Source organism: Lichenostomus cassidix, chromosome 1 (genome assembly GCF_008360975.1).
Source record: "Lichenostomus cassidix isolate B80296 chromosome 1, HeHo_3.0, whole genome shotgun sequence".
Classification (NCBI taxonomy): Eukaryota; Metazoa; Chordata; class Aves; order Passeriformes; family Meliphagidae; genus Lichenostomus; species Lichenostomus cassidix.
Genome location: NC_139479.1, coordinates 7,430,199 through 7,444,840, shown reverse-complemented (window position 1 = coordinate 7,444,840; position 14,642 = coordinate 7,430,199). Strand labels below are relative to the sequence as shown.

Here is a 14,642-nt window from a genome sequence, read left to right as displayed (position 1 = left end):
AGGGTGATGGCTTTGGAGCCTGATCCCCCCTCCCCTGCAGAGGCAGTGCTGGCAGCAGAGCTGCACATCTTTCTCCTCCTTCATCTCAGCCTCCCAGCACCACCACCTGCACCGGGGAAGCCCTTTGTGACACCAGGATCCACTGTCAAACAGCCGCTGGGACCTGGGCAATGCTGAACAAGGTCATCCTGCAGGGATGCTGTTCCTGCATCCTTCAGGGCTGAAGGATCATCCATGGTCCTTTGCCTCCTCATCCACCCCAGCATTGCTCCTCAGACAGGCATGCCAGCAAGGGTGGGCACACATTTCCCACCCCTTTCCCAAATGCAGAGTTTGACAGCACAGTGAATCTGTCTCTGGACCCCCTGACACTGCAGCAAAAACACTTTGACCATGTGGCACTCACTCCACTGGTTTGAATTTATTTTAATGGTTCTGACAGGCCAACTTTGTACCAGCAGCTTCTTCTGCCAGATCAGATATTGTTTACCCATCCTACTTTAACTTTATGCCATGTTCAATATCTTCTCTCCACACCAAGCTCACTTGATGCCAGATCAGGTATCGTCTGTCCTCCCGCGGCCAGCGCAGAGCATAAAGCTGGCATGTGTTCCCTGTCGTGCACTCTGGCTCATTCAGCAGAAATGTGAGCACACGCCTGCACCTGATCCGGGACTGTTCTTCCTGCTGAGTGCACTGGTGGAGCATGATTCTGGCATTCACTGCCGGGGGGAACAGCCTCGGCACGCTTCGGCAGCTGCCAGGAGCACCAGGCACACCACGGAAGCCCAGCCAGGGCAGCCGGAGCACCTGGTGGCTGCAAAGGTGATGCTGGAACATTGGCAAGCCATGCCTGAGCTTGTAAATATGCTGGTTCGTAAAGGGAGGCGGGAAGGGGAAAGGCGAGAAGCGGGGGGGAAGGAAGAGGAGGGGGAAAATTGTGCTTTTAGTACTTCAGGTTAAAAGGACAGTGAGGTGAGATTTACCAGAGTTTGAATTCAAGCTACTAGCCCCCTTTAAAAACAAACAAACAAACGAATAAATAAATAAAACCAGGTTACTGTGGGGTTTTTTCTGCCAGAGCTAACTCAAGTTAGTCAAGCCACATTTTAAAAAAAGCACCTTTCCTTTATTTACGTGTTCTGATCAGGGAGTGTAAACATACCCAAAACAGGTCTGGGCTCCTTTTTATGCAAGGAAATGTTTCAGAGGGATCCAGGGAACTGGGACTTTTTTGCATGCGTGGTAGAGAAAGAAACATATTGTCTGAGAGCAAAGCGACTCTGAATGTGGCCATGGAGATAAAATGGGGGGTTCAGCTCCTGCATGCAAGAGTAGCATTTCTCAAAGACAGCTTTTTCCCGTTTCATTTTCTTTATGTTTATTTTAAGTGAAGCTCTTTTCTATCTCCTTTTTTTAGGTTTTAATCTTTGTATAGAACACACTCTGTGACCCTGACAGAGGGAAAGCAGCGGAGTCCTACCTCCTCTATGAATGTGTTTAGAAACAGCAACTGATCAAAGTCAGAGCCGTGCGAGCCGCGACTGAGTTACTCCTCTTGCCACGCGCTCCCGGTTTTGACAGACTGCATCGTTTGGTGTGTTGATGTATCAGGATTTCATACACTATGAATATTCACCGCGCATATTAAATTAACCAGGTGAGAAAATACAGGTTTGTTTTGCATGTTAACTCTGTGTTAACGCTGCCCCTAAGTGGTTAAGTTGGTTTATTGCAAGTTAATTAGCCCTTATTTCGGGCAGTTATTTATTTATTTATTTATTTATTTGCGGAAGGCTGTCGTGGTTTTTTCTCTTCCAGCTTCATGCCTAGACCTTGCCTCTCTGCTTAGTCTGTGTTTGCTTCCTACTCTGTGTGGGTTTCACAAAACTGCAACATTTACAGTCAACTCAGCTTGGAAGGCACATGTAGAGGAAAACACGGATGCCTACTACACATTTATTACTCAATCCAAGCAAGGCTGTGATCCTGTTAGCAGACTCCTCTCCCTCTGCTCGTTTTAATTAACATTTCAGGAGATGCTTGGTAGTGCAAGCTGGTGAACTCTGAAGTTATGACGGGCTGCCTTTTGCATCTTTCCTCCTTCATCGATGTGCCACTTCAAGAACATTTCATCACGCAGGCAAGCCTTTACTCAACCTTGATACCTTCTCAAGCCTTGATATTTATCCTCGTGTTCCCATCCTTCTGCATGGATCCTTGCAATGTGCCAAGATCACACCACCTCCTCTCGGGGCAGCTGGTTGCTGTTGGAGAGGTGTGTGGGTGTTGGCACACTGAGCAGAACAGCTCGAGCTTACGGTGAGGCCTTGAGCCTCCCTTCTTCAAGGTGTGCTCCCCTCCACCTGCCCCATGGGGAGAAGCAGGAGAGGAAGGACAGCAGCTGCTTGCAGCTTGGTGGCTCTGAAGCGCCTCACACCAACAGAGACTTGACAAAACCTCCAACCGAACAACTGACGTGCTGGGCTCTGAAGAGGCTTTTAAAACCTTCCTCCTTGCTTTAGCTGCTTCCAGGCTGTGGTTGGGGAGCTTGGCTCTGCTCCCCAGTTCAGTTTTCAGTTACCAAACTGCCTCCCAGAGAAATGCAGTGACCATTGTGACACCTTCAAAGCAGATTTTCATTTCTGAATTTCTTCAGCTCCTTTTGGGATGACGTGGAGGAAAAGTGCACCCTGATGCTGACCCTGCCTCATCCTCCTCAGGAGCTGGGGTCCAAACAGGCAGGGTTAAGCCAGCAGCAGGCAGAGTGCTTTGCACACTGGCCTTTCAGCTCCAGAGACCTGGAGGTAATTCACAGTGCAGTCTGTAGCTGAGGAAAGCAAACCTGGTCACTATTGCAGTAGCAGATGCCTGCACGCCTGCACTGCACCAGGCAGCAGAGCTATCCATCCCTGCTCAGGCTGTGCTGGCAGCACAGGGGGAGGAAAGTGAGGAAGAGCAGGGGCAGCGCTGCTCAGGATACCTGGATATATTGGCAGAATCTTTCTTGATTATCAGCGTCTTCTTTCCATAAGCTCTAAAATAAGAGCATAAAAAACCCTGAAGAGCAGTGAATCTTCGGGAAGGTCTCCAATCTTTGGCAGAGAGCACAGGCTGCTTTTCCATCATGCCAGCACTGCCCTTCACCTTGAATGAGCGACATTTGTCTCCTTTCCCCTTCGCTCTGGAGAGAGCAGCCCGGAGTCCGGGGAGGCACCTCAGGCTGCCTGGAGCTCGGAGCGCCAAACGCCGCCTCCCTGCAGCACATCCCAGCGCCGGGGCTCCGAGGGAGATGCCTGGCCTTGCGAAGCAGGGGCTGGGGAGGGCGATGGGGGCGAGCAGGCATCCATCCCTTTGCCGCTGCCCTGCTCCTGCCGCGGAGCGCTGCCTGCATCCCGGCCTTGCGCAGCGCCGCTGGACACGGAGTTAAGGAGTCCGGGCACGGGGATACGAACGGAGCAGTGATGCTGAGAGAGGAACTCGCTCTTCTGAAAGGGGATTTGGGAGGGCAGTGACACTGGCGCGTTTATAGGGTCCCTCTGCTTCTTTAAAACCCGGCGCCGCGTCTCCGTGGTGCTGTGTTTTCTGTCGGAGCTGAGAAAGTCTGCATGAAAACTCAGGGACTACCTTAAATACCCCTAACTAAGCCTTCTTAAAACTCCTATTAAAATACGAACGCCGCAGTCAAGACGGCAGACTGGAGGTCTGCCCAGTGGCCAAATAAATCAAAATATTCCAGATATCCTGTTTGCAAGCGCCCATTAAAGCCTGACAACTGGCTAATACCAAAGGCAGCATGGATCTGAAAGACAGAAAAAACGTGACCCTTCTCGCAAAGCAGCCCCGGTTTATTTCTTGCTTTTTCAAAGCAGGAAAAACATTGCTTTAATGCCATCCTCTTCCCAGGAGCTGCAGAAAAGGGTTGCTGGTGGCCCAGTGAGATGCTCAGGGCAGCTGGGCTGTAAGGGCTGGAGGCTGTGCAGCCACAGCTCCTCACACTCCCAGCCCCACGGCCAGCACCAGCCACAAACCATCTTCTGACAGGGACCCCCTGCCCAGGACCGTGGCTCAAAGCCTGGTGCCAGGGCTCAGGCCAGCGTCAAAAACAGCCCTTTATCTGCATTTGCTGCCTTGATGACGTCCGCAGGCACATTCTGTGCTCTTTATCTGTTTTCTCAAATAAATTAATAAATAAAAGACAGAGAGGCTGGAAATAAGGACAGAGAAAATGAACAGATTTTGATCTAGTAAGCAATTTAAATCGGGGCTGGCAAGCCGCGTTCGTTCATTCATTAATTCTGCCGTGTGCTCAGAAAACCCCAGCAGGACTCTCTTCCAGTGCAAGAACTTCTGACTGTGAAATAAACCCCACGTAACCAGATTAGCTATGAGGTATGCATCAGCCAGGTCTTAGGCATTAATTCAAGCATACTTTCCCTGCACTGTACATTGCCAGAGCCTGATTTCTGGGTCAGGTGTTGCTCACTGGAGGGCATAAACTCTCTGAAGTTTCCTGTCTTCCACCTCGCCCTGTATTGCTGTTCCTTGCTCAAGAAATAAAAATATATTATTATATGTGCTGTCTGGAAGTCTTGATTTGGCTGTTAATAGCAATGTTATCAATCCCTTGTCTTTCAGTGTCACATTACTCAAAAGTGGCTGAATGGTTTTGTTCTGGCACTGCAAAAATGAATCACTTTGGGTTTAGCCCAAGCAGAGAAAATCTCACCTTAAAACTTCAGCATTCCTAAATTCAGAATATATTTAATGTGCAGAAACTGATGGGCAAGATAGAAATCTCTGCACAAGCTTAGTGAAGTCTTCCACCTCGCAGGTCTGTGCTGCACTGAATCACGAGGTGATTACTGTGTGTATGAGTGACTTCAATTATAGCATTATCATGTTATTTATCTTTTGATAAATGAAGTGGGACGGCGGCCTGTTTGCGTCAGGTGCTGTACAAACATTCAGATGAGCTCAGACAAGATCCTGAGGACAATCCATAAAGTCAATGGGACATGAGTGGGAACCTTCAGGCAAGAACACCCTTCCATGAGCACCATAGGAAAAGCTGTGGTCTAGCTTGCCAGAGAACTTCTGGTTTTCTCTACATGCTCCTGTGGCCTGAACATAGATCAGTCAATGCTAAAGTCAATGCTAAGTCTGTTTGTACAAACTTTCTTAGAAGTGGAGAGTGAAAGGGCTTGGGTTGCTTGGGATTTTTTTAAAAAGTCAAAATCTTCAGCTCATCTGGCTCTCAAACATTTTTATTTTTATAGCCATCTAAAGCATGGTTTATTGCATAGTTAAAATTCATGTATTGTCTCCACTGCAATTTCAATACTTCATTCCAATTTCAATATTTTATTTGCTATGGGGAAATCTAATACATAATAATGGTAAAGCTTCAGTCATGAAGAGAGCTGGGATCCTGTGAGTACCAAGTCATCCCTTCTCACAGAGACAAATGCTAAACTTGGCCAATGAGTTCTCCACTCTCTGGAGAAGCTTGGACTGCCAGGACCTTTGGCATACCTGCTCTGAAGATGAAAGTCTTTGACTTTCCATTTTTATCAGTCTGGCACCTTTCCAATATGTCAGCTCAATTTCATTTTTTTCAGGGAGTGCCTTTGTACACAGCATGTATATGTGTTCCTGCTGTCGCTCTGAAGTGTGGAAAAGTCACTGGCCAAACTAATTCCCAAACTTTCACTGAACTGATATTACTGAACATGAAGAATGCCTTCAGTGTGGCCTGCATATCTCACTTTTTGAATTGGATCTTTCCATACAAAGTTCTCACCAAGACAGTTTTTGTCTGTTGCTAGTCATCCATTCAGGAGCCACATCATAGAGAGCAGGAATGGAAACATGCACAAGCTACTTTTTTCTTTTCTCTCATCTGTCCCAGTCAGAGAAGAAGGTTCACAGGTTGGATAATTTAGCTTCATCAGAGTCCTCCAATGCTATTTATCAAGTTTTAGTCCAAATAATAGCTGTGAAAATGTTTAATTTGTTAGCAACAAAAATGCTTAGCTGCCATTGATTTTGGAGCTCCATGTTGCTGAATATAAGCTGGTGTTTTTACTCCTGAGCCATCAGATGAAATGCAAGAGCATGCTCAGATGCTGGCTGAGATGAGAGTCTCCAAGGTGCATGTGTTAACACTGCAGTGAAAAAAGCAGCCTCATCCCACACTTTAAAGAATACACATGGCTTTTTAGTTCTTAGACAACTGTGAGCATCATCTTTTCCCATACTAATATATTCTGTTTTCTGTTTTCACAAGACTTCAAGGGACAGCGAAATTGCTTCAAACCAATTTCATCATGTGAAAAAACAATTAACAACGTTTCCAGGAGAGGAACATTCTAGGTATTCATCATAGATTCTGCAGTCACAAACAGACCACAGGCACTTTTCCCCTCTGACAACGGCATTTAGAATTATACATTGTATACTATTCTGTAATTCTAACTTTAATTTATAAATCTTTATAAATTCCATGGGCAAGGGACACACAAGTGGCTTTTTGTTCAGGAATATATATGCATTTGGTAGATAAAAGACAAAGATGCCTGCCTGTGCTGAAGTAAAGCCATACTTCAAGATTTCTCTTTCTAAAGTTTGATAAGACGAACTTCTTCATATTTTCCTTCTAGACCAGGTTGGACATGTTGCAAATCATTCTTCTAGACATTTTAACCCCTTTCTGCTTTCACAACAGCCTTTGCAAAGCAGACAAAGAGGGAAGAAGGAACTAAACCCCTTAGTTTCCTACTTCATCTCCACTCAATGAGCTCTGCCCAGCGCAGTGCAGGAGCTGCTCTTTGCATGATTCTCAACACTCAGCTCCCTGCACCAATGGTACTCCTTGTAAAAGTCCATTTTTTTTTTTAAAGTCGTAGCATGTGTCCCTCTCAGAGCTTCTGCTTTCAAATATACAGTGTCCTTGCTCTCAAAATGTGACCAAATGCTTCCTTTCTCCCCTCACTCTTTCAGATCTGTCCAGGCTCTGTAAGTTCACTTCATCAAGGGATCCAGGTGCTCTGTAGAGGTGGCTGATATCTCCCTCTGTTCATTGTGCCAGCTGCAAACTCCTGCACAGTGACTTTTTTCCCTGACACACAAGTTCACTGACTTCAGTAGTCAGAATGGTGTATAGAAGAGCAGAATATGACTTTGTTCTTCTAGACAGATGTAAACAAGCTTCCTGCTTCTGCTGCTACAAGGCTCCAAGGCTTCTGCTGCTGCAAGAGTGAAGTGTCTCATGCAGTTCAGATCCACCAGTTCAGCTCTGCAGCCCCCTGGACTTCAGTCCTCAGATACAAACACAGCAATGAAGGTCCAGGTTACAGCTTTCTTTACTACTTCTGTTCACAATATGGCTTAAAGCGTGGGGAACCTTAAAGTGTCATTTTCTGTTCTCAGGCTGATTTCTTGAGCTCCCCACCAACAGCAGAGACCTTGAGTGCAATGGCTCAGAGCTCTGGCAGAACATGACACAAACCCAAACTCTCGTTTCAGCTCATACCTGAGGACCAGATTAACTCAAATCTGTGTCTCAACACTGCTACCTCATCCCACAGACAGCAGCCCTCATCCACATCCCCAGGCTCGAGAAGGGCTCTGTGTGTCATTTCTGTGAAGGGTAGATGGGGACAAAGTGTTTACAGTGCAACCCCACAGTACAAATTTTACTGTGGTTGTGCAACAGCAGGAAACACCACAGAGCCAGTAGAGTATTTCAAAACACATTATAAGTGACAGAATAAACACTTTTTTTTTTTTTAACTGGATCAGAATGAAGTAAGATGGGTGTTTCAGTTGCTTACACAGACTGAAACCACAAAGATACGCACCAAAACTGTTAGCTTTATCCTTAAGGCTTTACAACATTTCAAGTTCTGAAGAACTCCAGAGAATCCACATAGATCTCATCTCCTGATATATGGGTTCGCTTGTGAAAACTTCACTTTGGAGCCAAAAGAGATAGCCAGACATGTCCTGCATCCTAGGCTAATTGTACGAGACTATTATTTATTCCATTCAGTAAATGTGCATCTGGTAGTGATGATTGCAAAGCCTATAAGAAGGCTGATACTTCCTAGCAAGTGACATTTTTATGGTTAATAGAAACTGTCATAGAAACCACTTGGAGGGGGATATGTACAGGCTTGATTTTCAACTTAACAGTAAATCACTTCAGATTAGAATTAGATATCATGACAAAATCCTTCATCCTGTAAATTTCCACAACGTAAGTAGCAGTGGCTCTGGGAAAAAAACTGTGATAAAACTAGAAGAAAAGTTTCTCATTTGGTTTTGACATCCAGTGGGCCTGAGATCATGTCTCCTCTGTAAGTGATACTGCATTACAAATGTGCCTGCTCTTTCATTTCTTGCTATTGTATTAAAAATAGGAAGTGGTTCTTCTTGTAGGCCATGACTCCTCAGGCAAGAGGCAGTTCGAAGAGGGAAGAGAAAAATGGGCATCATGCCGGAGAAACCACAGGCAGCATCAGACTGACAATGCTGCAAGAGTCTGAGTCATCCCAAGACCCTGAAAATACAAACAATTGACCAGCACCTAGTGGTACTCATACCATCAGTCTGCTGAGATAGGGCTGATGCCATAGGTGAGGATGTCTCTACCTAAAAGTTCTTATCCCTGGTTTGGAGCAGCTGCAGACATCTGTAGTGTTTGTTCCACTGTTCTGCTGCTGAATGCCCTAGCAGTCTCAAAGTAGTTCTGTGGTGACTGCAATGGTCAAAGAACATAGGTAAGACAAAGTCGGTGTGTTGAGACAATATCTTTTTTAAGACCAACTTATTATATGTGGGAAAACTAGACCAGCTTCTTCTGGGCACAGAAGTCCTTCTTCAGGACTCCAAAAGCCACTTCTTGAAGTCCCTCCAAATAAAAAACAATCAGCACGAATTACCAACGTGCTCCTGAATATTAGAGCTCAGATTTTCCCTTCCAGCAAGGGATTGAGTCAGGGTAAGTTTTGTGCCATCCACTCTTCAGAAGAGCCTGTTGTTCCCCAGGAAGTGCTGAGGTACTTCCAGAGACCCAGAGTGGTCCTGTCTCTGAGCCATGGGTCTCAATTTTTCCCCTGTTATGTAGGTGCTCCTGGCCTGCCTGACACTGCCCTCCTGCCTGGCTGGCTGTAAGATCTTGTTCCTTTTGGGATTCCACCTTCCAGGACATGGAGATAAGGCCTTCTTTCTGCCCAGCATTGTCTTTCTCACTGAGCTGGAAAAGACACAGCACCATGGGACAGTTTGTTTGGGATGGAGCATACCCATGAAGCAAGGTTATACCCCACCTTGCAAGGGTCCCACGACCACCCTCCCATGGAGGAGGGGAATTCCCTGGTTGCTGTCTTTCAATTGGGCTCTGCTTCCAGCAGCAAGAACAAATAACTATTTCAAGAGCAGTGACACTGTACTGTACATCTCTCTGCAGCCTTTGCCAAAGCACCAGTCACATGCTATTTACCACAAGCCAGAGAATTCACTAAATCTGGCCTATTTTGAGTCAAACAGGGCAGTTCCAGCCCTTAGGATGACAGCCCTGCCAGCTGCCCTCCCTCTTGCACAATAGGGAGAGGAAGGGGACATCCATCTCCGGAGCCCAGGCTGAGAGCAGCCGCGGCAGCATGTGCAGGGAGACAGGTGGCTGGTGGGGAACCACAAAGGGAAGGCAATTGCACAGCACCTCTTACATAGTACAGGCACGTGGAAAAGGCTGCGAGCAGCCTGAGCCAATTAATTTCCATATTCCCTTTCAGTCAGATCTCAAAACGAAGCACGGCGCATTCAGCGCCGGGACGCTCCAGAGGGAAAGTGGGGGAAAGAAAATAAAGGGAAAAAAATGATTCAGCTATCAGCAAATTCGGAGGAAGGGCAGGAGGAACGGGTCTGAAGAGATGAATCAGCATTGGCTTCAGGTGATGGAGGGAAGGAGGCATTTCTGCTCTGCTGATTTGTGCAGCCTGATTGAAGCCAGCCCGGCACTGGCACTGCATCGGAACGGAAGCTGCCTGATAGGCTGTGAACGCTGCGAGGGGAGAAACCCAGCAGTCATGCACACAACATCTTTATTAAGTACATTTTGTGACCTCCCAGATGATTGGACATTTTTTACTGACTTATAGTAGATGTTATAGATGCAGAGGGAGGTGGTGGCAGGACTGTTGTGTGGGGTATTTTATGCGTATGGTGACAGGGTGTGGGGTAGTGAATTTTAAGCAGGGCTGCATGAAATTCAATTGCTTAATCTTAAATTACAAGCCACTGGCTGCCAAAGCAATTTTTTGAGATGGAAATTCTTCTGATTCACAGATTCCTTTGCCTCTTTTAAGGAACAAATGAGTAAACAAACTATGAAAACGTTGCTTGCTTTTTCAGAATTTGCTAGCAGAGAAATATTGAAATTTTTTCTGTGGCATTTGGCAGGGCCTCCTTTCCTTTCTGTAGCTAGGAGAATACGATTCATGATGAACAGATATGGTTTGCAACATTTCTCTATTGTATAGCTAAGAGCTGAGCCTATTGGTTAAAATGTCCTATGGATGTTAATTAAGGTATACCAGAGATTACAAAACCTATTCCAGCCCCCCTGAAAGCCCTAGAGGAAGCAATGGGCCAAAAATATTTGTAGAGGATATATCCAATAGTTTGATAATATTCTAAGAGTCCTTAGTCAGCCAGGTAAAACCTCCCGGGATTACCCAAGGATTACTCACAAAGTAATTGTTGCAGACTCAAACTCTTCTGTGCCCACTCTCTGGCAGTCAAGTTGTTGTAGGAAGAACTCTCTTCAAAGAAGATAAATAGCCAAGCATGAGTGCTGGAGTGGGTGCTAAGAGGTTCTGAAAACCCCCACCTGGGTCTCAGGCCAGCACCAGGCAACCAAAATGAGTAGATGGTTTTGGGGAGAGTCACCTGCTCCTCTCTGGGATTTGTGCCTCTGGGAGCAGCACACTTTCCTGCTTCACTTCATGGGGCTGTGATGAGGCCACCCAATGCACCAAAGACTGCAGGGCTCTCAGATGCCCTGATAGTGAGGCTGCATAAGTGCCACTGGACCAGGCAAAGTTTCACTTCAGTAAGTGCAGAGAAAAGAGAAGGTGTTAACTATCAGCACACTCATTCCCTCATATTAAGTCACCAAGAGTGTTCTGAAGAACAAGCGTCATGAACTGAGTCATTAGAGGAGATTTTTGTTCATTTGTTTATTTTCTAGATACATCAGACCTGCCTGAAATAGTCATGCACGGTCATTGTAATTAAAATTGTTCTCCCAAAGAAATAATTACCAAGCAGGCAATCTTCTCTTAATAAATGATACGTACATGACCACACACTTCCCTAATTTTTTTTTCAACCCAGAAAAAAGTCTGTAAAACAGAAGTGGCTTTCCTGTTCCCTCCTCCCCCTTATTTTGTGAGTCAGGACATCCATGCATTATTGAGGCCTGCTCAAAATGGAGCTGCCTTTAAAGCAGAGTCTCTGTATTGAGGATTATGTGCGGATTATTGCTGAGAGATCATTCAGAACTGGAGCTAAGCGTTTACCCAGAAATCATTTGTAATACCAGTTGCCCCTTATTTTGGCTAATAGAGGCTGTAAGGACAATTGGATCAGCGCTGTGTACCTGTCAGCTGCGCCCAAATTCCCCGCGCAGCCCCGAATTGTGTGCGGCACGATTACCGAGGGAAGCTCAGCGCTGCGCCTTATCTCCTTTGTAAATCCTCTTAATGCGGTGGCTGCCGGATCCCCCGCGCACCGCGGCATCAGCACCTCCCGGCAGTCACCGGGGGGGCTCTGCCTCCCCATGAACCCATCCCAGGGCTGGGGACCACCGCGCAGCCAGCCTCCTCGGGAAGGGGGATCCACTCGTGGGTGAAGCGGGATGTGGATGCAGGAAAAACAATGTGGGTGAGCAAAGGAGGGAATGGGATGGAAAGTGAAGGAAAGGCTGCCTGATGTCCATGGGTTCCTACCCGTGCTGCTTCCTGGAGGGTCTTGCAGAGCCCCCAGGGCACATCTCCTCCCCACGAGCTTTCCCCATCTTCTCCTCACTCAGGGTAAAGGGGACAGGTTTCCCAAATGGGCAGGAGGACCCGCTTGCCCACCCACACCGGGGATGCCCTCACCATGAGCAGCCACACGCCGAGCCTGTTCTTCGGAAAAAGCCAACCTTTCCCACACCACAAAGGAAAGATCACTACAGACCTCAACCCACTGCATCTCCCTGCCGCAGCAGCGGGTGTTTTTAAACAAATTCCTGCCTGACTGAGAGAAGGGAGGAGGGGGGATAAAAAAAGGTTCCTCGGGTTTTATCCATTTTGCATGCACATAAAAGATGAACTTCCCTTTGGAAACAAAACGCACAGAGTTGCGGTTTGAAAGGGGCCTCAATTTGGCTTCGACCGGGTGCAACTAATTGCAGTTGCGAGCACCGGCAGGTGCTAGCAGGCAGCTGAGGAGCCTCCTCCCCCCAGCCCTGCCTGCCCTTCCTGCCCTGCCTGCCCACGGCACGGGGCACATCCAGCCCGGGTGGGAGCCAGGAGATGTGAGGAATGGGACAGCAGGGGGAACGGGGTGTTTGCTGCAACCACTCTGCTCCTGCATTTCTGCCGCAACTTTGGTCAATGTCAGCATGGCTGGAGAAGGTCCTAGAAGGCCCTGGAAAGTTCTGAAAGGTGCCAGAAGGTTCTAGAAGGCCCTGGAAGGTTATAAAAGACTGTCAGGGCCACCCTGGGACAGGATGACACTTGCAAGTTAAGAACCTCTCCTAGTCTCTCTGTTCCCCAGCTGTAGTTGTGCTCTGCCGCCGTGTTGGGAAGGAAAATTGAGGTTGCAGCAAAACTGCAAACACCTCCAATCTTTCCTTGATTTCACCCACTTAATGGCCAGGGAGAAGCTATCTATATCCTGTGTAGCATGTTGGCCTCCCCTCCATCTGCCCTGAACTGGAACACACAGGGGTTTCACCATGGGCCATGCAGGTCCAGGGCAGGGGTTCATCTCCATCCATCACAGGCTCCCAAGCCAGCCAGTGTGCTTCCCTTTGGGCTGCTGCACCACAATCCTTGCTGATGCCAGGCTGGTTGTTTCCTTAGATGGAATGTCCACATGGACCTGGCAGCAGATGGAGGCAGTTTCATGGTCTGTCACTGGCGGGGCAGGAGCCATGCCTTGGCTCACTGCTGCTCCCCAGGATGGCTTCCCTCCAGGCAGAGGTTGTTTCTTCCTCTTCAGATTTTGGCATGCTCCTTGCCTTGGCCAAATTCGCACGGCACAGGCGGAGGAACACAAAGCGCACTTTATCATTATCTTTCCTGCAAGCTGCTTTTGCCTGCAATGCTTTTAGCAGGGCAGACAATTACATTTGCCATCTTAATTCTTTCATTCTTTTTATGTCTTTAAAGAAGTAACTGAATCACCGAGATAATGCACAGGCTTACGTGGAGGGGATCTGCAATCCCGCCGCCTACAGCCTTCTCCTCCCACTCTTACCAATTTGTCCCCTTACTACTTAACAGCCCAGGGTATGAAATGAGGTGTCATGAGTCAGTTTGGGCAGGTGCTGTGAGTTTTCTGCATGGTGTTTATGTACTTCAAGGGCCTGTGAATCACAGGGGTATTCCAAAGGCAGAGCAAGCTGGCTTGATAATCTAAAACCTGAGCCCCTAAGTAATACACACACTGAAAGACACCTCTCAATTCATTCTTGAATGAACTAGAGCACATCTCTGGCAGGGGGAGGGGGAGGAAATCTAATCCTGATTTAAAGTTGTTGGTGATAGTCCCCACAGTCCTTGGTAATTAGTTCCACTGGCTAATTACCCTCACTGTTAAACATCTGCACCTTATTTGTAGTCAAAATTTGTCTGGCTTCCAACTTCCAGTTGGATCATATTATAGTTGCGTCAGCTAGATTGAAAAGCCTTCTATTATCACATTTCTGTTCCCCATGTCAGTACTTAGAGGCTGTGATCAAGTCATCCTCTCAACTTTGTCTTCGTTAGGCTAAACAGATGGAGTGTCTTCTCCAGTCTGCCACTTCAAGCCACATTTTTCAGTTCTTAGTCATTTAGTTCTGTGGCCTTTCTTGGATTCATCCTCACCTTATCCACAACCTTCTTGAACTGTTAGACACATTCATCTCTTTCATCAGTTCTCTCTAGATGTGGTGTTCCCTGCAGTCATAGGACTGTGGTCTGTATTCTGCTTCTGGATGTAAGCCCTAGTGTTTGTCTACATGGAAAGACACATTTTTGGCTTTGTGCCCATCTCACTAAGTGATCCTGACCATACTGCCTCGGTGATCCATGCGTTTCTCTCTTCAGCTGGTGTTCCCACTGGTAAGGAGTTTTCCTCCTACTTGGTGGGGCTGGACATGCTGCCTTCCCTTCCTTCTGCTGAACTTTCCCATTGCAGCCCTTTGAAAGAACTGAGGTGGGAGATAGGAATTGGTGTGAGGATGGGAAATTCTAGCACTCAGCTTTTGCCTCTGCAGAAAACAGATGTGTCATTTTTTCCATTGCAGTCCATAATGCCAGCTGGTTTAATTTATCGATGAAAGGATTTATCCTTATGGGTGCAGTGGGCTCTGATTTCCCTTC

General features: G+C 47.1%; 1 long non-coding RNA gene across 2 annotated transcripts; it reads left to right on the top strand.

The window, feature by feature from the left end:
- Nucleotides 1–453: 453 nt before the first annotated feature.
- Nucleotides 454–7,098, top strand: LOC146444156 (uncharacterized). Of its 2 annotated transcripts, XR_014849373.1 has the most exons (3): nt 454–825; nt 1,421–1,660; nt 7,003–7,098. It is a non-coding gene; the product is annotated as an uncharacterized LOC146444156 (long non-coding RNA). The 2 variants fall into 2 exon arrangements; XR_014849372.1 differs by lacking the exon at nt 7,003–7,098 and having other exon boundaries at nt 1,421–4,575.
- The last annotated feature ends 7,544 nt before the right edge of the window (nt 7,099–14,642 follow it).